The 23,988-nt window shown below is 38.3% G+C and overlaps 1 protein-coding gene and 1 long non-coding RNA gene across 4 annotated transcripts in view; one reads left to right on the forward strand and one right to left on the reverse strand.

The window, feature by feature from the left end:
- Positions 1 to 23,988, reverse strand: part of LOC108149630 — a 300,988-nt gene that overhangs the window by 174,756 nt on the left and 102,244 nt on the right.
- Positions 3,426 to 4,918, forward strand: LOC108137600. Of its 3 annotated transcripts, none has more exons than XR_005977785.1 (3): positions 3,675 to 3,821; positions 3,873 to 4,094; positions 4,751 to 4,918. It is a non-coding gene; the product is annotated as an uncharacterized LOC108137600 (long non-coding RNA). The 3 variants fall into 3 exon arrangements; XR_005977786.1 differs by having other exon boundaries at positions 3,681 to 3,821; positions 3,896 to 4,094; XR_001774046.2 differs by having other exon boundaries at positions 3,426 to 4,094.

A 23,988-nucleotide genomic window follows, 5' to 3' on the forward strand; every position in this document is an offset into this window, starting at 1 on the left:
GACAATGTTTACAATGAGTTGACTTACATTGCTGCAAGCTATGGTCTTTGCGTAAACAGTTGAGGCAAAGGTGCATTTTCTTTGCTTCCCTATATTCCCTATATCAAGCTTAAAAATCGGGAGCATTTTGGCGAATAATGATCTCTAGCATCGCAAAATAGGCAAATTGGATGGTTGGAGTTAGTAGCAATCGTAATCAGTACACTTGGGTTATATCTATGCATGCTTTTTCCCACCTGATGGTGTGGTGTTTGAATTACCACAGCTTGGTCCAAGTTTTCCATTATCCGGCACCTCTTCTCCAAAAACGACTCCATAGCATCCCAGGTAGGTAGCTCAGAGATTGACAAATCATCTTCCAATTTTTCCCGGGTCCTTTGATCCAGCTTGTATATGAATGAGAAGTCCATCCAGAATTTGTTGTGTAGTGGCCAAGGTACGGATTGCTCGAAGATGCGAATTCATCCAATCGCTGAGCTCCCGAAGACCCTTATCTGACCCGTTCTCGACACCTTTTAAACCAAATATTGCCTGAACGTGTGCCTGAAAGTGTAAAACTTTATTATCAAATCAATTAATAAGTAAATTTAAAACCTTTTTATAATTTTCATTTGAGGGCTCGAGCGATCGTATGGTTTCCAAAGCCACGCCGCCAAAAGAGGACCTCAAATATTGTAATTTTTCAATATCACTTAGCTCGTCATCATTTCCAATGATGAGTACGATCCTTGAAAGCGAGCAATCTCTAGATTTGGCAATCGAGGTTTCCTCAATCTGAAAGAAAAATCCGCAATGTTTATAATATCAAAGGATGTAGAATTGGCAGCTGTGGAACGCGCAAATGCAGTTTGCGCAGAGCTGCTAGGGCCCGATTTACATAGTTTCGCCTTTAAATCCATTAAGATTGCGGAAAATTCAAACCGCGTATCTTTACTAATCTCCGAAAAGTCCAGTTTTTCCAGCGAAGTCTGTGCTGAATCGAATTCCAAGTTCATAGAGTTCACCCATTCCAGCCGCGCGAGGACATCAGATTCATCAAACTGCTCAGTAGCTCCAGCAGTTAAGTAATCTTTCATTGCGTTTAAATGCCGCAAAACGGAACGCACTTTGGCTCGGTAAAACTTGATGTCACTGGGAGCATAATTTTGAGGCTGAATCGCGACTCCTGGGTTAACCATTTTTTAATCTGACCGGATTCAGAGGGCAGAAAACACCCTATGCCTATTGCCGCGCAAATGTTAATGCACCGAGCGTCGCCAACACCGAAACGGAAACTTTAACTTTGTTTTTGTTCTTTTTACCGAAATTTTGCCTAGCAACAGCGCATTGACTTGGCGAAGTAATGTATGTGACCATACACATACACGGCTATTTACACATATATGTATGCAATATACGCGTTTAACAACAATTAATTGCGTTTCCTTTTATGTTTAATGTTTGCAGCACAACACAGTTTTGCTTCTTTCACAACGCGAAAATGCTCAAAAAAAAAACAAACGGCCGGCCGGCAGCGCGCACATAAAGTGTTCGTGTGTTTGTGACTGAGATGCAGCAAACGACAGCGAAAATAAGTTATTGCTTAAACGATATTAAACAATGTTAAAAACCGACATGCAGACTCCGATTAAACGAATATCACGTCGGGGTCACCAAAATGTTTATGGGGAAAACAACCACAATGCCACCCTTTAGTTTAGAAATATAAATTAAACGCACGATAGGTTCAATTGAAATTATTATTTGATTTTATTATCTGTGCTCGAAGAACTGACTTGCAGAAAGCTTGACTTCAAATTTTCGCTGTAGCTCAGCTGAATAGATAACGCGACAAATGTAGCGAGATAAGAAAGACGAAGAACAATAAACATGCAAAGCTGAATAACAGCCCTGCATTTTACTAGGTGCTGGCGGTCAGCTCGTAACAAATACAATACAAATTGTAATCACTTTATCCAGTTAGTTATAAGAAAATAATAATAAATAAATTTAAGCAAACAATTAAAATGTAAAATAAATACAAAAATTTAAAATATCAAAAAACAAGGTTGAAAATTTAATACTGTTTTGTATTAACAACGCGAAAACTTGTGACTGCAGTAGTTCGACGATGTTAAATTGCGAATTTGTGAAAAACTATTTCGAAAGCACGACGAAAAGGAGTGGCTACGATGACGTTCGATTGATCACTGACTATTATATTTCAAGAATTTCTCTTAGAACCTAACTTATGCTACGGTGGCGAGAGACGGGGCGAATTCGCAAGAACGAACGGACGAAAGCTTTATTGGCTCCCGCTCTCGCCTTACAACTAGTTATTTAAATACAAGCGCCAAGTGCGCAAACAAAGGTTTTTGCGCGTTTAATTAAATAAATAACTCACCTTATATTTCCTCAATTCAAGGAATAGCAGTCCTTTTTTTTAATAACTTTTTAGGTTCGGAAATGGATTTATATGCTCTTAAATAAAGCAAAATCTGTTTTTATTATAAAAACCAATAGTGCTCATGCCGCATGCATTCTTAACCCAAAAAATGATCTTTCTTGATTAAAGAATTTTTAATACTTGATTCGAGTATAATTCGTACTTTAATTAAGTGCACGTTATACTTGATTTGAAAAGAATTAAAACTTAATATAAGCAGTGTTAAGGATAGTAAATAAATACAACCTTTTTGTTTGAGTTCTGTATTGAAACTGTTTCATTTTATTTAAAACTTCTTGACAAGAAGCTTATGTGAAAATCTTATTCTAATCTTAGCTATGGTCTACGCAGAGACCTAATCTTTTAGTCTGGACGGGGGAGTTATTTATTTTGCCCCCCGCACAAAAACTCTCGGTGAAGGCACATCTGAGAGCGATAATATTAGATAGCTCAAGTGGCCTGCTGTTACAGATTACATGTGTATTTGAAAAACTGAACCCTTGTCGGGTCCCAGATCGTAAATTATGGCTCTTGATCGAATTACACAGTTCTACATGACATGTGCAGAGCTCATTAAATCTTTGACACAATATTTATCAGTGTTCGTCTGAACATTCTGGCAAGGGCCGGCAAACTGTGGTGTATGTGTTGTAATTACATAATTGATTCAATTGCAATATAACATTAGTGGACTGTATTTATTCGATTTTATTTTGCATTATAAATTTAACACCTTGCACGGCTTGAAATGACTTATGTTTTAGGATTACAAAAATTGAATCTTTAATTTATTTATTTTTAATCAAAACATTCTTTAACATAATTTATTTATAACATAAATTGATTAAATATTAATTATACCGTTTGGTATGGCAATGGCTTGTAATTGCCCACGTACATTTATTTTACTTATAAAATATATAGTTAATACAAGTATTATAATAATTGCCAAAATTAAAGAAGCATGTCCAGTTACATGATGGAAGTCTAATTCTTTTAATTCTAACTTGTGAGTCTTTAAATATTGTATTTCTTGTGTTAATCGATTGATTTTATCAGTATGATTTATTAAGGGCAAATCGAGCTGGTTCCAAACTATCTTCGGTACATCATTAACCAGTGTTGGGGTGTATCTAGGTACTTGTACCTAGGTATGTACCTAGGTAATTTTTTTCGGTATCTTTTACCTTACCTAGGTAAAAAAATATTTGGCTACCTTTAACCTTACCTAGGTACGAATTTCGTTTACCTTAAGTTTTAGCTATGTAAGGTATTTAGGTACTTCCATACGTGTATGTAAATATTGTGCATATTAGAAATAGCCCTGCTTCACAGCAATGCAATCGAAAACTTAGAAATATGATAGTTCCACCACTTACTCACAGAGGTCTTTATGGTAAGAATGCAAAAATATTTTCCGTTGGAATTTGGTATAATGCTAAATTAGCAATGCCGTTGCTACCTAAACAGTGCACTTTTGTCGATGACATTGGTTCCTAGAAAACGTCACAACAAATCTTAAAATGAGCAAAGAAGACGCAGAAAAAAGGAGCTACCATTAATTTTAAATGGTACTTTCTTTTTACCGGACGGGAAGTGCAAACTGTGTGTGAACAAAACTATCAAATTTGATGAAAAGTCAACCGGCAACTTGCATAAACATCTGAAGGTAAGTGAACTGTGAAGTGAATTGATAAATTAATTTTCGCGCGAAAAAATGCATGTGCGTAGACATGCACATGTGCTTTTAAACATATGTATACATATGTATATATGTGCTTATTCATACATTTATGTGGTGCAGTCATCAATGTGAATATGACCATATGTATGTATTTATGTATAGATTGTGCCTATTTCATTAAAACATTTAAACAATCATAGCATGAAGCAGCACGATTCCCGCAATTTTTTTTTAATGCACCTTCGAATTATTTGAGTATGTGAACAAGCACATATTTATGTATGCATCATATATGTATGAATATGTGCTTATTGGAGTGTATGTTTAAATGTAAATGTGCATATCTATGCACATGCATTTTTTCGCGCGAAAATTATTTTCCATAAGTTTAAATAATCTAAAAGTGCATTTTAATACGAAATTGACGGATACATAAATACATACATATGGTCATAATTTTATGGACATAGATGGGGTGGTCATTCTTTATTTTTATTTTTTATTTTCCACCAAAAAATGTAAAACTATTTTTTTTTATTAAACCACATTTTTATAAATATATGTATGACTAAGCACATAATAATGTTTAAATTAAACAAGTATAATGAAGACATTAAAACATTATGAAACTTTTTTTTCAGAGGGTTCACCCGAACAGTTATTCTTCGCATGAAGCTTTGAAAGCGAAAAATTCAAAAATAGAAGGGAAAATTTCCGGTGATCTCAAAAAAAGAAACCAATGTGACTTATGTTTATATCTTTGTATCTCAGAAAAAGAAACTGATAATAAAAATTTCAAATTTATAAAATTTTTAAGTTGTATTCTTTACCTTTTACCTTTACCTGGGTACAGAAAAAATTGCATACCTTTTACCTTACCTAGGTACAAATATTTGCAACTACCTTTTACCTTACCTAGGTAAAAAAAAATGGTACCTGTCTCAACACTGTCATTAACCTCTCCAATATAAGACACAAAAAATGTTCCCTGATCTTCTAGCTGAATACTGTGTTGGGCAACTAATATTTTGTCATCAGTTCGAGCAGTACAATCTGACCTTAGCGTTAATATTCCTTGCTCAGGTAAATACACTATTTCTATTTTCGAGTTGCTGCACTGAATTCTAGCCTAAGAATGGTTCTGAACCTTAAAAAGCCAACTACTCTTCCTTTCTAACTCGACCCAATATGATTTACTCTTAATCACTGATTTATATTTGCAATCTTGTTACGTCGGTGTATTAGTGCCCAGTCCACAGGACTTGGGCCGAGGGAGTTGCGTCCTGAGTAGGCACGCTGGGTACCGGCTAAGCTCGCCAGATGGGGTGGGTTCTTTGGAAACCACTCCCTCTCCTACATAACGAGAATAAATTTATCGTGCCTTAGGAAAAATATAGAGATCGTTCAGTTCGTTTTGTTATTTGTCGTCGCTGCCCACAAGCTTCTCAAGTAGCTAGTTCGAGCGCTTGACCGAATTTCGATCGGCAGCGTGTGGCTGTTTTACCCTGCCCCTTCATACGTCCCGTATGCCGATGGATCGCCGCCGGCCACTGCAATGCGATCCCCTAGTGTCAATGTCGTCAGTCGAAAGTTATGTCATTGTTCTTGACCCGAGTTTTTCCATTTGCGCCATCTCCCCCTTTTATAAACGTTTACCAAGACATTATTGAGTTCTGCTTCATATTACAATTTATTAAAAAGATTTTTATTTAAAAAGGTGCACATTTAATTGACAAATATAAGAGTAAATTGGGGTGCCAAATTAATTAAATTGAGAAATATTCTGTATATAGTGTATGTAATATTTGTATTAACGTATAAAAAAGAAACATTAAGAATGAATATATATATTTAAGAATAATATTTTGGGCTAATTTATAAAAATAATAATATGAATCTTACAGGACGTTAAATCTAATGTATGAAGACTATATATATATCTAAATGTTTAAATTGCACAAAGATCTAGGTACATACGCATATGTGTAAATATATATATATAAAAAGTTTGCTTGACAGTAAGTCGAACACAACTCACTTACCCCTTTTTATTTCCATCGACGAGAGCTCTCATTGTGGTATTCTGGGTTTGGAAAATTAATTATACACATATGCATAAATATATTTATATTAGTGCAAATTCTCTTAGCATTATTAATAAGGTGTTGGATTAATTTATATAACAAAAATTATGTTAATTGTCATTTCTTGGGCAATTGCGCGATGTTGGTCCTATTTCACAAACAGAAAAAAGTTATTCGCTTTACGGCGCTACGAATTGCGAGTAAGAGAAGAGTGAAAACGGCAATCGCGACGGTTGACGGGAGCACTTCTAGCTGAGGTTTCTCCTGGTGGTTCCAATTACAAATCAAAACTTTGGTCTTTTGCTTGTATTTAATTGCTGGTTTATTATGAATGGGTATTGTTTATTGTTTTGTCGAAAATTGAAATAATAATAATAATGATGTAGTTTTTATCTTTGCACGGGCTGATATATTAGTGCTGGCTCCTTTCTGGCCAATTGGCGGCGACAGCCATGATTTTCTCCAGCTCGTGTCCGTGGTCCCGACGTCTCTGTACAGATCGCTTGTATATCCGGAGGAAGCTCAGAATCAACATAAAGATCAAGAGTCCAGTAATGAGGCACAAAACATTGTAGACTTTGGTTATGTCCTCCTTGTGGTCTACAATTTCAACGTTGCTCACCACGTTTGCCGTGTTGTCGGATGCTTTCGAGGTTGTAGATCCCATGATATATAAGTTATATTTCTATCGGGTTCTAAATTCGATCACTCGGATAGGTCCTCCGCGATTACTGTTTTTGCCAGTAGTGGACCTAACACGGTTCCGCGGTCGTTTCTTGTCTGATTCGCACTTATCTTGGACTCCGACTGCCCGATTCGCAATGATCTTTTTTATTACCTTTTTGAACCTGAGGTGGTTTTGCTTCCGGGTCATCTAAGTGTTCCCACTCAGGTACAGAATTTCCCCTTTTTCTGGCTTACTGTCCCACTTCTGGGTTCTGCTAGGTTTCATATTAATTGCTGCATACACCTATTGTCGGTTGTATGTTCGTATGAATTGCTTACTCTGACCAATTCGTTGCTGGTTACTGTATTGACCAACTTCGGTGTTTCGCCACCTGCAGTTCACAGTGGTTTCTGTCTCTGGTTACGATATCTATTTCTTTCTGGTTTTATTTCTTACCCCGCTCCCGTAACACGCTCGAGGGTCGTCGATGCTGATTCAGCATGGAATGCACTCGCAAAAAAACTACGAGGAGCGATTGTAACTAGTCCGTTATTGCCCTATCGTGTGGCCTCGACCCATACCCTGGGATTTAGGAGTTTCATGCTCTACCGACTGAGATATCCGGGCTATTATTATCATTAATTTTTAACAAAAAGAATAGAAAAAAGGTCAGGTGGAATATACATATATATTTTTATTTGTTTCCATTTATTTGATACGATACGATTTTATATATTTTTTTTTCTCTCTTTACACTGACAAACGCCGTCTTGCCGGGGTCGGCTCGTCGTCGTCTTCCTCCTCATCGTCGTCTTCCGCCACGGTGTAGATACGGTATTCTGGAGGCAGACTTTGCCTCCTCTGCCGCCGGCGAATTGCAAATCGGCTTTCTCGCCGGATCCGCTCGTTCTTTGCGTATATGTATTCGAACATCGCTTCGAAGTGCGGAGTCTCGAGCCGTGCCTGGCGGTAGTCCTCCTCCCATATCCGCAGGTCCCGCTGTGTTGCGTCCCTCAACCGAATTAGTTGGTTGAGGCGGTTGTATTCGGCGTTCATCCTTGCCGTGGTCTTCTCAATTTCCCACTGCGTTGCTCGTAGTGTATTTTCTAGTTCAGTATCGACCCAGGCGAGTCTTTCCCGCTCGTCCACCGCTATGTCTCTGCGGTCCCGAGCGTCAGCTTCTGAGGGGAGGGGTCTTCCCTCGGCCTCGCACCTTTCCAGATGCCTCTTCACGGCCTCCCTCGTGTTCTCGATGTCTTGCATGAGTTCCATAGTTATTTGCTTCTTTCTTACTGGCTGCTCTAAAAAAAAGAACGATCCTCCTTTGCTGTGTAGTACAATTGCACTGATTGCTGTTGGTTTTCAACCAGTTTTAAGCAGCGAAAAGGTCTTTGGCATGATATACTCCAATACTTTTTCCATCTAAATTCCCTAATTCGTACAGCGACCCTCCCTTGCGTCAAAGTATTAGACACCGTACCCGATTGGGCCCTAGCTTTGCATTATACCCTTCCATTCGGTTACTCTGCTTGTAGTTTTTTTGGTTTACCACCTGACCTACTGCAAATTCAATTTCCTTACTGCGTGTATTATACGTTCTTTCAGCTTTTTCGTGTGCCCGGGCTAACCCTTGCTTAAATGATTAATAACCTTGCTTGAAATGGTCCAGACACACAAAGATCACGGTGTTTCCGGATTTGGTACGGGGATATGGTCCCATGAAATCAATGTAAAGTCTTTGTCCTGGCCGCTCAGTTATTCGTTGTTTTCCCATTGGCGGTCGGCTGGATTTGTTCGTTTTGCTGAATCTGTAAATTTCACAATTCTTAACAGTTCTTTGTACATCAACCGTCATTGCGGGCCAGTAATATAACTGCCTTAGTCGAGCTAAAGTTTTGAGTATGCCGCCATGTCCTGCCATTTGAGAATGGTGGGCTTTATGAACTAGGTCCTGCCGAAGTTCCTCTGGAACCCACAGCTTCCAAGCACGGTCCTCATTAATTATTTCGCCTGCTCGGAATCCTACCCTCTTATAAACGTATCCTTCGGACGTTTGGGTATCCGGAGTCTTTTCTGCGTGTTTTTCAACAGCTTGAGCCAATTCTTTGTATTCTTTCGACTGGAACGCTGCTGATTGTAGGTCTATGTTAATCTCTGCCGCTTCCCTAAGTCCCGCTGTTACTTCATCCATATGTACCCTTGAAAGCGCATCTGGAACCACATTTTGTGACCCTTTCCGATGTTCGATTTCAAAATCAAAGGCCTGTAGTTTCAAACTCCACCTTGCTAGTCGGCCTGATAAATCTTTCTGGCCCATGAGCCACTTTAGACTAGCATGATCTGTTATGACCTTGAAAGGCATTCCTTCAACGTATGGGCGGAACTTTCTGATGCTCAATATTGCCGCTAAACATTCAAGTTCAGTGATGCTGTAGTTCCTTTGGGCTTTGTCCAGTTTCGAGGACATGTACGCGATAGGATGCTCGCCACCCTCTTCATCTGTCTGGAACAACACCCCTCCGACTCCGGTCGTCGATGCATCGCACTGAATCGTGAAAGGTTTTGAAAAATCCGGTGTTGTTAACACAGGTGCTGATACCAGGTTGGTCTTCAGTGCCTCAAAGGCTTTAATACCCTCTTCCTCGAGCTCATATTTCCTGACTCGGTCCTTTTTGAGGCTTTCATGAAGCGGTGCTGCCGTTTGAGCGTAGTTTTGTATAAAACGCCGGTACCACCCTGTCATTCCCAAAAATCTCCGCATCTGTTTAGCGGATATTGGCTGTGGGAATTCTTGAATAGCCTTTATCTTTGCTGGATTGGTTTTTATGCAACCCCCACCTACTACATATCCCAGGTATTTAGCTTGGCTGTAACAGAACTTACTTTTTGCCACATTGATTGTTAATTTTGCTCTCCTCAGGCAATCACTGACCTGTCGCAACATTTCCAAATGTTCTTCAAAAGTTGGAGAACAGACCAGTACTTCATCCAGGTATACGAAAACGAATTCTCTTAATGCTGCTGGAATTACTTTGTCCATCAGTCTGCACATGCGCTGGGCAGCATTATACAGGCCGAACGGCATGACGGTAAATTGGTATAAAGGTCGTCCTGGCACTGTGAAAGCTGTTTTTTCTCTACTTTTTGCTTCCAGCGGTATTTGCCAAAATGCATCTTTTAGGTCGATAGCAGATATAAAGAACGTTTCTTGTAGACGACTTAGTAGACCCTCTATGTGTGGTAACGGGTATGCGTCCTTTACAGTCCGGGCATTAACTTTGCGGGCGTCTAGGCAAAGGCGATTTTTGGGGCCCTTTTGTACTAGGGTCACAGGGGAACTCCAACTACTGTTACTTTCCTCTATTACCCCTAATTTTATCATTCGGTCGAGTTCGGCAAATACCAGTTTCTGTTTTGCTAGTGAGATGGGATAATGCCTCTGCTTGATAGGTAAATTCTCCTGGGTAACCTCTATGTCATGTTCTTCTAACTCGGTTTTCCCTAAGCCCATATCCGTACAGGATGGGAAGGTGTTGACTACCTTTTTAAGGGTGCTTTCCTGTTGTTCGGTAAGTTTGTGTGGGGTGTATGCAGTTTCGGGGCGTTCGGGATTCTCTTCTTCGGGCGCTACTGTATCTAACTCCGCAACCTCTAATAGGCGTTTCCCCGGTAAAGGCAACTTAAATTCTTCCCAAAATTCTATTCCGAAATAAAAGTGTTGCTGTAGGGCGGGCACTATTAAAAATTCCAATTCTTTTGTTTCGCCTTCCCATTCTACCGGCACAGTGATCATGCCTGTAACTTGAGTTTTCCCCCCACTGGCCGTTTGTACGTTTTGTCTGGTTAACCTCTGCACCTTATGCTGCCTCCGTTGTAATTACAGCTCTGCTTCTTGCCAATGCAGTTGGCACTTGCCCCTGTATCCAATAAGGCTACAATCTCTTCGCCGTCTACTTTTGTCTTGGCAAAAATACGGTTGTCATTTTTCAGGCTGATGATAGACGCAACTAATTTTCTTTTAAGTTCCCGTGCAGTCTCCAGGGTCTGGTGCAGGTGTCGAAGTTTCTTATTGTTCCGGTTACTCCTTTCGTCTTCTTCTTCTTGTGCCGTATTAAAGATACGGGCGCGAGCCTCCTCGTACTCTGCCTTACGCTGATACCATGTCTTATGAGACGATATCTGTGCGGGGCTTGAGGTCGCCTCTTTTATGGTCTCGGGGTGTCGTTTTTCTGACCGGTCTTCCCCGGCTCTCCGATCAGACTTTTCCGTAAAAAAGAAGAGTGAGTAGAGTGATAAGAGTCGTTTTTACCACAATAATGGCGATAAAAGTCCGCCGGCTTATTGCACGTGTAGCAAAGGTATGTATGAAACGGGGACGTGCATTCCCCTCCGGGTTCCGTTCCCATTGACTCCAAGGTTTTCTTGTCCAAGTTTTGACGAAATGGATTTCCTCTTGCTGGCTTTACCATTCCAGCTCCCTTCGGTGGCCGGTTGTTCTGAAAAGCCTCCACCTGGTAGTCATCGGCTTCATATCCTTCTTCCGATTCATTTATGATTTCGTTAACGTGCCGCGGGCGCGACCTCTTGTCCTTCAACCATTTTTCGACCCGTATTCCTTCCCTCTTAAGCTCGGCTAATGTCGATATGCTTGACGCCAACAAAAAGGCTCCCATCTGCGAATTAAGGTTCTCCTTCAATATCTCCACCAGGTTGGATTCTGGAATCTTATTTCTTAGTTTAAACTGCAGATTGTGCATCGCAGAAATATAATCCTCCAAACTCTCGTTATATCCCTGCCGTCGTTCCATTAATTCTTTTATGGTGACATAGTCGTTCTCCGATGTCGAAAAGGCTCTGGTCATCGCTCGGGTTAACGAGTGGTACCCAAAATAATGGTCGTCCGCTTTGTCTTCAAACATTTCCCAATACCATTTGCTGGCGGAGCCAGTGAGTAAACAGTGAAATTCTCGGAATACCTGTTCATCTGTATACCCATACAGTGCTTTCATGCGATCTACTCGGAAGAGAAAACTTTCTATTGACATCCCTCGGCTGGTCCCATCAAATTTAAGATTCCACTTGTCCAATCTAACGTTCCGGTTCTCTGTTGGTCGGTGCTCAGCTCCCGATATCTCCCATGCACTGTTGCAGTTTCGTCTGCCAGAGTCATTCTGATTATGTTGGTCCATGGAATTAAGTTCTGGCGGCGGTGCTGACCCCGAAACTCCTGTTTCGGTGTTAAGTTGACGCTCACCGCGGCTCGACGGTGCCGGCCGAGAAGTGCTGCTTTGTGCAGGCGTGTCTCCGGTTGTTTGTGAATTACCTGATTGTGATTCACTCATTTCTGCCACTTTTGTTTGTAGATTAATTATCTGGGCGTTTAATTCCGTAATCTGGGTTGCGACTGTAGCCCTTAACTCGTTGCCTTGCATGATCAACGCAGACATCATTCGCTTCAGCCTGCTTTCTGACTCCGACTGTCGTGACCGTGCTCCTGTATTAGGTAGCACGCTGGACCTTCCTTGTGGCGGTCCTAAGTAGTAGTTTTCACCCCCTACAGCTTCTGTCGACTCCTCCATGGTGGAACTGTGGTAATCTGCTAGGCTTCCTAAATTATCTAGCTTGCTGCCAAAGCTGACCGACTGTTCCTGTGCCTGTTGATCGCTAGTTGTCACGGTTTGTCTGGCTCTCCAGGCCTGTCTTGCGGCTAAGGTTGAAGCCCTTGCAGTCCTAGTAGGCGGTATTGTCAACGTTACCTTTTTCCTCTTCCCTGCCATTTACTGACCTATCTTCTTATTTAAAGGTCTTGGCTCGTGCTGAAGTAATTAAATAATAAATAAACAATAACCAACCTTGATAGTGGCACACGCCTGCCACGCTTTTTTTTGTTAAATCAGAAAAATATAAAAATTAAAAATAATTGAGGTAAATCTTCAAATTACCAACTTGAATGACGACGACAAAGACACTTGAGCCAAGACGCGACTCAAAAAAACTGGACAAATGTGTTTTCGTTCACTTTTTTACGCTGCTTGATTGTTTTTGCATACAACAGCAGTTTTATTTGACAATTGTATTATGAAGAGAATACAGAAATTTTTAAATCGGGTTCGCTGGCATTGGAAGTTGCTTATGGGTCAAGAAACCGTCCGAAATTAAGCCCCCAAGAAGTTATTAAAAAGGTCCCTAAATAAGTGAATTTTATGATAGGATTCAACTGGTCTCCACCGGAGACACCAGTTCCATTCATGTCCTTCTGACCTCTTCCCAGGACTACAGCCTCCACCGGAGTGCTGATTCCCCGTAGAAGGAACTGTCCGAAACCCCCTCCCTCCCAGTCGTCGGAAACAGGTAGACTCGCTCACAGACAGACGACTAGAGCTTTATTTCAGACAGACGAAAGAAATTGGCTCCCTGTTTCCTCTCTCTCTGGACTCGAACCTCTCGAGCGACCTGGTTCATGCCTAGTACAAGCGGATAGCGTCGGCCAGAGAGATAGATTCCGTCCTCCCGCCCTTGTATTGGTGGAATCCGTACAGACTCGAACCTCTCGAGCGACCTGGTTCTTGCCTGGTTCAAACGGATAGCGTCGGTTTGTACGGATTTGGTCTGTTCGCCCCCTCCCCCTCTTGGTCAATCGGTTTCCTCTGGACTCGAACCTCTCGAGCGACCGGGTCCTTGCCTGATTCAAGCGGATAGCGTCGGCCAGAGAAAACCCAAAAAAATTTAAGTTTGTTCCCTAAAAATGCTATGTCGGTTTTGCACGTGATTTGATAATATTATATAAGGACTATAAAATTTTCAGTTACAACGCATTAAATTTTTCTATTAATAAAACAAAGACAAATGATTTTACTGGATATTAAAAAGAGTCACAAAGTCGCACGGCTATTCTGAGACAAAGTTCCGATTGAGAGGCCTTCTCAATTCAGACTGTCGCTGAAGTTGGGGACTTTATATGTACAAAAAAATAATTAAATTAACTATACCTGCGGAGAGGAATTTTAGGTGTCGACACAAACTATTTTTGATCTTTGTTCGGAAAAATTGAAAATTATGTATAGCATGTAATTTTTCAGATATGCCCTACATCCGGTATTCCGATTTTTGAAATCGTAACCTTTTAATACGTAAAACAAAAAATCTTCAGGTGTTAAAAGTCCTAGCTCTAAGGATGCGAAGAATCCTTCGTTGGGCGCCAATTCTGTTACGTCGGTGTATTAGTGCCCAGTCCACAGGACTTGGGCCGAGGGAGTTGCGTCCTGAGTAGGCACGCTGGGTGCCGGCTAAGCTCGCCAGATGGGGTGGGTTCTTTGGAAACCACTCCCTCCCCTACATAACGAGAATAAATTTATCGTGCCTTAGGAAAAATATAGAGATCGTTCAGTTCGTTTTGTCATTTGTCGTCGCTGCTCACAAGCTTCTCAAGTAGCTAGTTCGAGCGCTTGACCGAATTTCGATCGGCAGCGTGTGGCTGTTTTACCCTGCCCCTTCATACGTCCCGTATGCCGATGGATCGCCGCCGGCCACTGCAATGCGATCCCCTAGTGTCAATGTCGTCAGTCGAAAGTTATGTCATTGTTCTTGACCCGAGTTTTTCCATTTGCGCCAGCTCCCCCTTTTATAAACGTTTACCAAGACATTATTGAGTTCTGCTTCATATTACAATTTATTAAAAAGATTTTTATTTAAAAAGGTGCACATTTAATTGACAAATATAAGAGTAAATTGGGGTGCCAAATTAATTAAATTGAGAAATATTCTGTATATAGTGTATGTAATATTTGTATTAACGTATAAAAAAGAAACATTAAGAATGAATATATATATTTAAGAATAATATTTTGGGCTAATTTATAAGAATAATAATATGAATCTTACAGGACGTTAAATCTAATGTATGAAGACTATATATATATATATCTAAATGTTTAAATTGCACAAAGATCTAGGTGTATAAGCATATGTGTAAATATATATATATAAAAAGTTTGCTTGACAGTAAGTCGAACACAACTCACTTACCCCTTTTTATTTCCATCGACGAGAGCTCTCATTGTGGTATTCTGGGTTTGGAAAATTAATTATACACATATGCATAAATATATTTATATTAGTGCAAATTCTCTTAGCATTATTAATAAGGTGTTGGATTAATTTATATAAAAAAAATTATGTTAATTGTCATTTCTTGGGCAATTGCGCGATGTTGGTCTTATTTCACAAACAGAAAAAAGTTATTCGCTTTACGGCGCTACGAATTGCGAGTAAGAGAAGAGTGAAAACGGCACTCGCGACGGTTGACGGTAGCACTTCTAGCTGAGGTTTCTTCTGGTGGTTCCAATTACAAATCAAAACTTTGGTCTTTTGCTTGTATTTAATTGCTGGTTTATTATGAATGGGTATTGTTTATTGTTTTGTCGAAAATTGAAATAATAATAATAATGATGTAGCTTTTATCTTTGCACGGGCTGATATATTAGTCCTGGCTCCTTTCTGGCCAATTGGCGGCGACAGCCATGATTTTCTCCAGCTCGTGTCCGTGGTCCCGACGTCTCTGTACAGATCGCTTGTATATCCGGAGGAAGCTCAGAATCAACATAAAGATCAAGAGTCCAGTAATGAGGCACAAAACATTGTAGACTTTGGTTATGTCCTCCTTGTGGTCTACAATTTCAACGTTGTTCACCACGTTTGCCGTGTTGTCGGATGCTTTCGAGGTTGTAGATCCCATGATATATAAGTTATATTTCTATCGGGTTCTAAATTCGATCACTCGGATAGGTCCTCCGCGATTACTGTTTTTGCCAGTAGTGGACCTAACGCGGTTCCGCGGTCGTTTCTTGTCTGATTCGCACTTATCTTGGACTCCGACTGCCCGATTCGCAATGATCTTTTTTACTACCTTTTTGAACCTGAGGTGGGGCTCTTTTATACCGGTGGTTTTGCTTCCGGGTCATCTAAGTGTTCCCACTTAGGTACAGAATTTCCCCTTTTTCTGGCTTACTGTCCCACTTCTGGGTTCTGCTAGGTTTCATATTAATTGCTGCATACACCTATTGTCGGTTGTATGTTCGTATGAATTGCTTACTCTGACCAATTCGTTGCTGGTTACTGTATTGACCAACTTCGGTGTCTCGCCACCTGCAGTTCACAGTGTTTTCTGTCTCTGGTTACGGTATCTATTTCTTTCTGGTTTTATTTCTTACCCCGCTCCCGTAACAATCTGATTGCTTATTTGGTTTGAGAGGCTTAAGCCCACAACTATTATCGTTAGCACTACTCCAAGGCCAACTTCCCTCACAAACCCTTTTATTAGACTGGCATCTTTGACACTTATTAATGGTTGGTTCTGTCATGAGGTGATAAGCATCTATTTCAAAATTGTAAACTAAGTACTGAGAATCGACATGTACCGTAATCATACGTTCATCTAGCCTAACTGGTACTGGGATAATTTTATAAAGCACCGAAGCATGTCTTCCAAACAAAGGTATTTTTTCATTGATAATTAACTTTTTATCTACAAATAACCCCCTAGCCGTGAGTAAAGTATAAACCTCTTTTAATTCTGTACCTGTTCTTATTCCTGGCAGAATTAAATTCTCTGACAAACTGTCTTTTATTTGGGAAATCTCACTTTTCAACTGACTAGGTTTCAATATATTGGTATTAAGTCGACCATGATTGATGTCAATTAACAGGCTTATGACTCCGGATTGAATCTTTTCGCATTCATCTATAATCTTACTTAATTGTTTTGTTATCATGAAGAAGTTGATGGACTTCTTGTACACATAATAAGATTCCTGCAATACCGCCGTCATGTTCTCAATTCTTTTATTCATTCCTTTAAAGTTTAAATTAACTTCTTCAGTAGTTCTTTTCAAAATATTAGTCGTAGAATCAACTAAGGAAGTTTGTTTCCTACTTAACTCATTAAGATTATGTTGATTGCTTAATAAGTTTTTCATGTTGTCCTCCATTTGTATCCTGTCGTCTTCATCCATTATCCCAAATAAAATGTGATAAAGCGATCCCATAAATCCAAACGGAGCTTGTTTATTTCTTGATTTCCCCTGAGCCATAAAAAGTTTATTATTTTCTTCTAAGTCTGAGATCTGCCTTTCTGTGTTATTGAGAACTAAAGCACACTGATCCTCAAAACTAAGAAGCCTTTCGCAAATTACTCTCATTTTTGGGATTAAATCTTTACATTTTTTAATCATCTCGAAATAAGCGTCCATATTAAAAAATATAATTAAATTCCAAGAGGAGGCTACAATCTCTACGTCACCCATTGGATCTAGATATATAGCCGAAGTTTTGTTTATTTTCTCAATTGCATATTTTGGCTGATCAACTTTAGCTGAAGCGTAAGAAAATTGACACAATATACATAATAACAAAGCCATTATAAAAGAAAGTTTCGATATTGTCGATGTACCTCTTGTTCGTCTTTCAGGTTTTGTTTCTTCAGGGTCAGATTCAACTTTGTCCACAGACTTAATTCCTTCTAAAGGACAAATTTTAGTGATTGGTCTAGTTACAAATCCATCTTTTATTTTTATTTCTACCACTCTGACCTTTTCATCTTTGCCCTTGTGGATCCTTTCTACTTTGCCTATTGGCCATCTGGCTGGATGAGTATTCTCATCTTTTATATTAGGACTGTCTCTCTTCCACTTGTGCCTCTGTTGCAGAGTATGTAAATACTTCTCTTTCCACTTAACCCAGAAATCTCTTTTAATTTTCTGGATTAGTTTCCACCTGTCTAAATTCCCAATTCTCTCATTTTCAATTGGTTCAACTATTTCTAGCGGTGGTCTACCAATCAAGAAATGTCCTGTTGTTAGGACTTCATCTTGATCAATTTCATTTTCATGGGTATATAATGGTCTTGAATTTAAGCATGCTTCTATCTGACATAAAAGTGTTGACATTTCTTCGTATGTCAGACTATTTTCCCCGATTACCCGTTTCAGATGGTATTTCATGGATTTAACTCCAGCTTCCCAAATACCTCCGAAGTGAGGTCCTGCCGGGGGGATAAAATGCCAATTAATTCTATCTTTTTCGAGCTGCGCGGCAATCATTGTATTTTCCTTGATTGCTTTAACTAAATCTTGATCTAATTTTCTTGAGGCTCCTACGAAATTAGTTCCGTTATCCGAATAAATATTAGCACATTTACCTCTTGTAGCAATAAATCTTCTTAGTGCTGTTAGAAATGCTTCCGAGGTTAAATCACTTACCATCTCAAGATGTATGGCTTTGGTGGCCATACAAACAAATACGGCAATGTATCCCTTATACGTCTTTAGTCCACGATTCTTGGAACTAATCCATCTTGGGATTCGAATCTTTTCTAAAGATAACAAACTTTCTTTATAATTTTCCCAATAATCTTTGTCTTCCTTGGATAACTCCTGATCCCACTCACTTTTATTTATCCATAATTTTTGAATAAAAAGCTTTCCCAAACCAGTGACAGGAGCCAGCCATCCTAGGGGATCATAAATTTTTGATAATGTCGATAACACTACCCTTTTGTTAGTCTTTTTGGATTCCCCGCAATTTACTTTAAATTTAAATAAATCTTTTTGGGGTTCCCATTGAAGCCCAAGAGTTTTAACGCTTTCATTTTCCGTAATAGCAAGCACTTTGTTATCTCCTGTGTTCTCAACAGTTTGAGTTACTTTAAAATTGTTGGAAACCCATTTCCTTAAATTAAACCCTACCTTTTGTAGTTCCTTGGAGATTAGTTTAATTAAATTGTTGGCATCTTCCACAGAATCAGCCCCAGTCATTAGGTCATCCATATAGAAATCATTCCTAATTATTTCACTCAAATATTTATTTTTACATTTATCAGCAATATCTACCAGAACTCTGGTAGCTAAATATGGTGCGGATGCAGTACCATATGTGACTGTTGTCAATTTATAATTTTTTATTTTTTCATCTGCAGAGTTTCTCCATAAAATGTACTGGTATTGCTGATCCTCATGATCAATCTTTATTTGACGATACATTTTTTCAACATCCGCGGATACCACATATTCCCATTTTCTCCATTTAACGATAGTGTCAAAAATATCCTTTTGAACTCGTGGACCAACCCACATTATATCGTTTAAACTTTTGTTATTAGTAGTTTTTGCTGAAGCGTCAAAAACTACTCTTAATTTGGTCGTCAAGCTCGAATCTCTGATCACGGCTTGGTGCGGTAAGAAATACTTACCTTCATTCTGCACTTCGACCATATGTCCTAAATTCATATATTCATTAATGAAATTAGTGTAGTCTGCCCTTAGTTTCTCGTTTCTTTTTAATTTATTCTCCAGATTCATGAAACGAGCCATCGCTTGTTTCTTTGAATCCCCTAAGGTGACATCATCTTTAAATGGAATTGACACAATGTATGGCCCATCTGAATCTATCTTTGTAGTTTTTTTTAAATTATTTTCACATATTTCAGATTCGATATGATTCGATCCATATCTTTTAATTCTATGGTGGTTGCTACAATTGTCTTCTGTCCCTTTGATTTTTTACATCCAGAGATAATCCACCCGAAATCGGTTTTTTGGCCGAGAAGGCTATTTATTTTGACCACTCCACTCTGTAGAATGTCAGTATATAGATCTGCTCCAATAATTAGATCTACACGCCCCGGCTTATTAAAGTCGGGGTCGGCCAAATTATATTTTTCCCATTTTGTTTTGTCAACATTAACTTTGTGGGCTGGGAGAGCCCTCATAAGTTTTGGGAGTACTAATGCTTCAACTTTTAAATTTTTTTGGGAAGCATTACATTTAATTGAAAGATGAATTTTGTGCTTCGAGATGCATTTTCCTGTGGAGGATACTCCACTGATCTCTGTTTGAGATCGAATTTTTTGTAATTTTAGAATCTGCACAGATTCTTCAGAAATTATGGTGCTTTGAGAACCACTGTCAATCAAAGCTCTGAAATTTTCAAACCCTCCATTCGAGGATTTTATTTGAACGCGTGCTGAAGCAAGCAACGCCTGTTCGGATGTCCTGCAAGTGTTAACCTTTTCTAATTTTTGGTTAACGTTATAATTTATATGTAGCATGCTGTGGTGATTTTTCTTGCAAATAGAACATGAAATGTCGCTTTGACATTTTTTATTAAATGAGTGTTTCAGACATTTGAAACACAAATGGGCATTTTTTACTTTTTCCATCCTTTCTGATGGATTCAAAGCCTTAAATTTCTGACACTGGAATATAAAATGTCCCGAAATTTTACATATGGGACAATTATTAGTAGCTAATTCTCTTATATTGCTACTATATATTTTTTTTACAGGCTTTTCATCCTGAACTGAGCTTATCGAACTTAGCCGTTGCTCTAAAAATTCAATGACGTCCGATAACGCTTGAATCTCTTTAGTTTTTTTAACATGGCTCTCATATAGTTGAAGAGCTTCTTTGTTAAACTTCCTAATTATTATATGTGCAAACATAATATCCACTTCATCAGAAAGTTGTGCCTTCAATTTTATCATATGTATTGACTCGTTAATCGTGTCAATAAATATTTTTAGTTGCCTAACTGAATCAACATTTACGATTTGAAGATCCAGAAGGCGGTTTAATTGATCGGAAAAAATTTTCCTTTTATTTTCGTACCGCTTGGTTAATAACTCCCAAGCGGCCTCATAATTCTCCCCAGATCCCAACAATAAGTGAGAAACCACATTTCTGGCTTCTCCCTTAAGTGAGATCTTAAGGTAACTGAACTTAAAAGAAGGACTTAGATCCTCTCTTAAATGAATGAGTTCATTAAACAACTCATAAAACAGGTCCCAGTCTTTGGAATCTCCATAGAACGTGGGTACCTGAATTTTAGGTAACGTTGGCAAATCATCAATTTTATGATTTCCAACGTTAACCTTTCCGGACACAATTTGTTCGATTTTTTTTTTCATTGTGTTGGTTATTGACGAGATGTCGAACTCTAACTCGTTCAACTCCTCGTCATAACCCCTATCAGTGACATCTACTTGGTCGACTTGTTTAAGACCTACTATTTTTGTCCAATAAAATTCTAATTTCTGGACTCTAATCTCAAAAGTTGAAACATTGTCTAGCTTAATGTCTTCAAAAGTTTCTTTTAAGTATTCCCGTACCTGTTCTATTGCACTATCTAATTTATTGACAACTTTAGAACTACTGGCATCTAAGTCAACTTCGTCAGCTTTGTTTAAAACCCTATTTATCCTATATTTTATGTTTGAGAGATCTATCATCATTTTCTCATAATGATTCTTCTTGAAGTAGTCATGATCGACTACTCCAATTTGAACCAAAACCGAATGATTTTGAACACATTCGGACCTTAATTCCTCATACTGTTTCAAATATTCAAATGATAGACTAGGTAGCTCTTAAAGGGTATGAATTAGTTTTGTAATTTCTACTTGCCTTTTTATTAAGGCAATAGTTTCAGCGGACAACATGGTTTTGACTTTAGTTTTGGATATGTATATATATAAAAATAAATTGCTGTTCGTTAAAACTCGAGAGCGTCTAAACGGATTTATCTTTTCTTAATATTAAAATGTTCGTAACTTATAAAAATAAATTTTAAGATTAACTTAGCTGGTGTCTTTGTTGTCGTCACTGCCGTTGTCGCCGTTGTAGTTGTTTGTTGTTGCTGATGCGCTTGTTGTTGCGGTTGTTGTTGCGGTTGTTGTTGCTGATGTTCGTTGTTGCTGCTGCTGCCGTTGTCCTTGTTTCTGTTGCCGCTCCTGTTGTTGATCCTGCTGGCCTTCCTTCAGTTGTCGTCTCTTTGAGGGTCTTCGTTGTTGTTTTTAAAGATGATTTAAGGTTTTTTTTTTAAATCTTTTTATTTATTTATTTTTGAACAGTTAAGATTGGGTCTTTTTTTTTTTAATATTTGTTTTTTGTCACTGATAGTTTTATTATGTATATATATATACTTTTTTTTACTTTTTCGATGTGTGGCCTCGAATACGCCTGATTTTAATTAATCACTTTGTAAGGCCCCAAAAACGCCTCAAAATAAAATTGTTCGAAGACAATTTATTATATATTTTTTTTAATTTAACTTGTCGATTTCTCGACCACAATTTCACAAAAAAATTTTTATTTTTTTATTATTTTTGAAAATTGCTTTAAACAATAAGGACTCTTATTTGTCCTTTTGCTTTTAAATTTATACTCTGTTTCTTACCATAAAGGGGAAAACAAGAGTCAATTAAGGTGCTGGCTTTCCTCTAAGTCTCTTACCACTGGTGGGGGAAAACTGTAGAGTTGCTCGTAGGACCAAAATGTTAAGGATAGTAAATAAATACAACCTTTTTGTTTGAGTTCTGTATTGAAACTGTTTCATATTATTTAAAACTTCTTGACAAGAAACTTATGTGAAAATCTTATTCTAATCTTAGCTATGGTCTACGCAGAGACCTAATCTTTTAGTCTGGACGGGGGAGTTATTTATTTTGCCCCCCGCACAAGAACTCTCGGTGAAGGCACATCTGAGAGCGATAATATTAGATAGCTCAAGTGGCCTGCTGTTACAGATTACAAGTGTATTTGAAAAACTGAACCCTTGTCGGGTCCCAGATCGTAAATTATGGCTCTTGATCGAATTACACAGTTCTACATGACATGTGCAGAGCTCATTAAATCTTTGACACAATATTTATCAGTGTTCGTCTGAACAAGCAGAATTTATTATTAATTTAAGTACTATTTACTATTAATTATCGACCAAAAATTTCTTAAATAAAAATTATGGTTTAAGAATAAAACGTTCTTAAAAACATTATTTATGACAACAATAAGAACTTTCCTAACTTGACTCACTTTCATGAGCGTTTATACTTAAAATGAGAGCAAAATTCTTGTTTTTTTTCTGAGTGTAGCTACAACAAATTACTGTGAACGGCCGTCCACGTAGTAACAATGACCACCGGAAAGCGTGCACAAGGAGACTACTATATATAGCCGCAATATTCGAAATCACGAAAGAATAGTCCGGTCCGGAGGATCAAAAAATATGTGTGCCAATGACACTTTAGTCATCTCAATCCGATAATTCGTTCAATGATATTCAACAAATACGATTTTTTTGAAATTACGACGTTTGTCCTCTAGTTTGTTTGAACGGTGAAATTATTGATTTTGGGTCTCAAAACCCTTTTAACTGTTTTAGACAGTTCGCGCTAAAGAACCGTTGTTCTACCACTTTTTGGAAAACACGCTGGTTTAGCGGGAAAACGTCATGAAGTCAGGTTTCACACGGCAACAATTTTCAAACGACTAAACCTACGTACGAAGCGAAGAGTTCGTAATATATATCGTTGAACAGGTATTTTTAAGGGCTATTTCTGTTCCTTGGCATAATTTCTTGAAGTTAAATATTTACGAAATCATAACGGAAATTGCTTATTTTATTCAAATTTAAGCGATTTTTTTGAAAAAGCCTCTAACGATTTTTATACCATTGCAGAGGGTATTATTATTTCAGACAGAAGTTTGAAACGCAGTGAAGGACACATTTCCGACCCTATAAAGTATATATATTCTTGATCAGCAACGTTCTAGCCATGTCCGTCCGTCCGTTTCTACGCAAACTTGACTCTCAGTTTTAAAGCTATCTCGATGAAACTTTCGAAAGTTGTTTTTCAAGGTCAGATAGTACATACGTACATATTCGGACAGCTTCATCCTGGTATTTAGCCTAGACGTGCCAAATGGCATATTACAAAATTTGATATTTGATATTTTTATACAGTCGTCAGGACTGTTAAGATATGTTTTTGTTTGAAATATAGTCAAAGTACCCCAATATTGTGACCATGGTTTTTACAAAAAAAACTTTTTCTTATACTTCAGTACTAATTTCATTTTAACAAACCACGGTTGACAAAACCTTAAAGCTTAACTAACTAGAAAGAAAGCAAACGTCGGCTAGTCCAAGATGACATACCCTTACAACTATTCAAAAAATTAAAATTTAAAAAAAAAACAACAATATTTTGATTTTTATGCTTTTATGTTTTATTTCGTGGTATGATTTTAATAAAATTAGAGCCGTAATTCTGAAGCAATAAACCATCACTTTGTAT

Source organism: Drosophila elegans, unplaced genomic scaffold (assembly GCF_018152505.1).
Source record: "Drosophila elegans isolate 14027-0461.03 unplaced genomic scaffold, ASM1815250v1 contig_536, whole genome shotgun sequence".
NCBI classification, from domain to species: Eukaryota; Metazoa; Arthropoda; class Insecta; order Diptera; family Drosophilidae; genus Drosophila; species Drosophila elegans.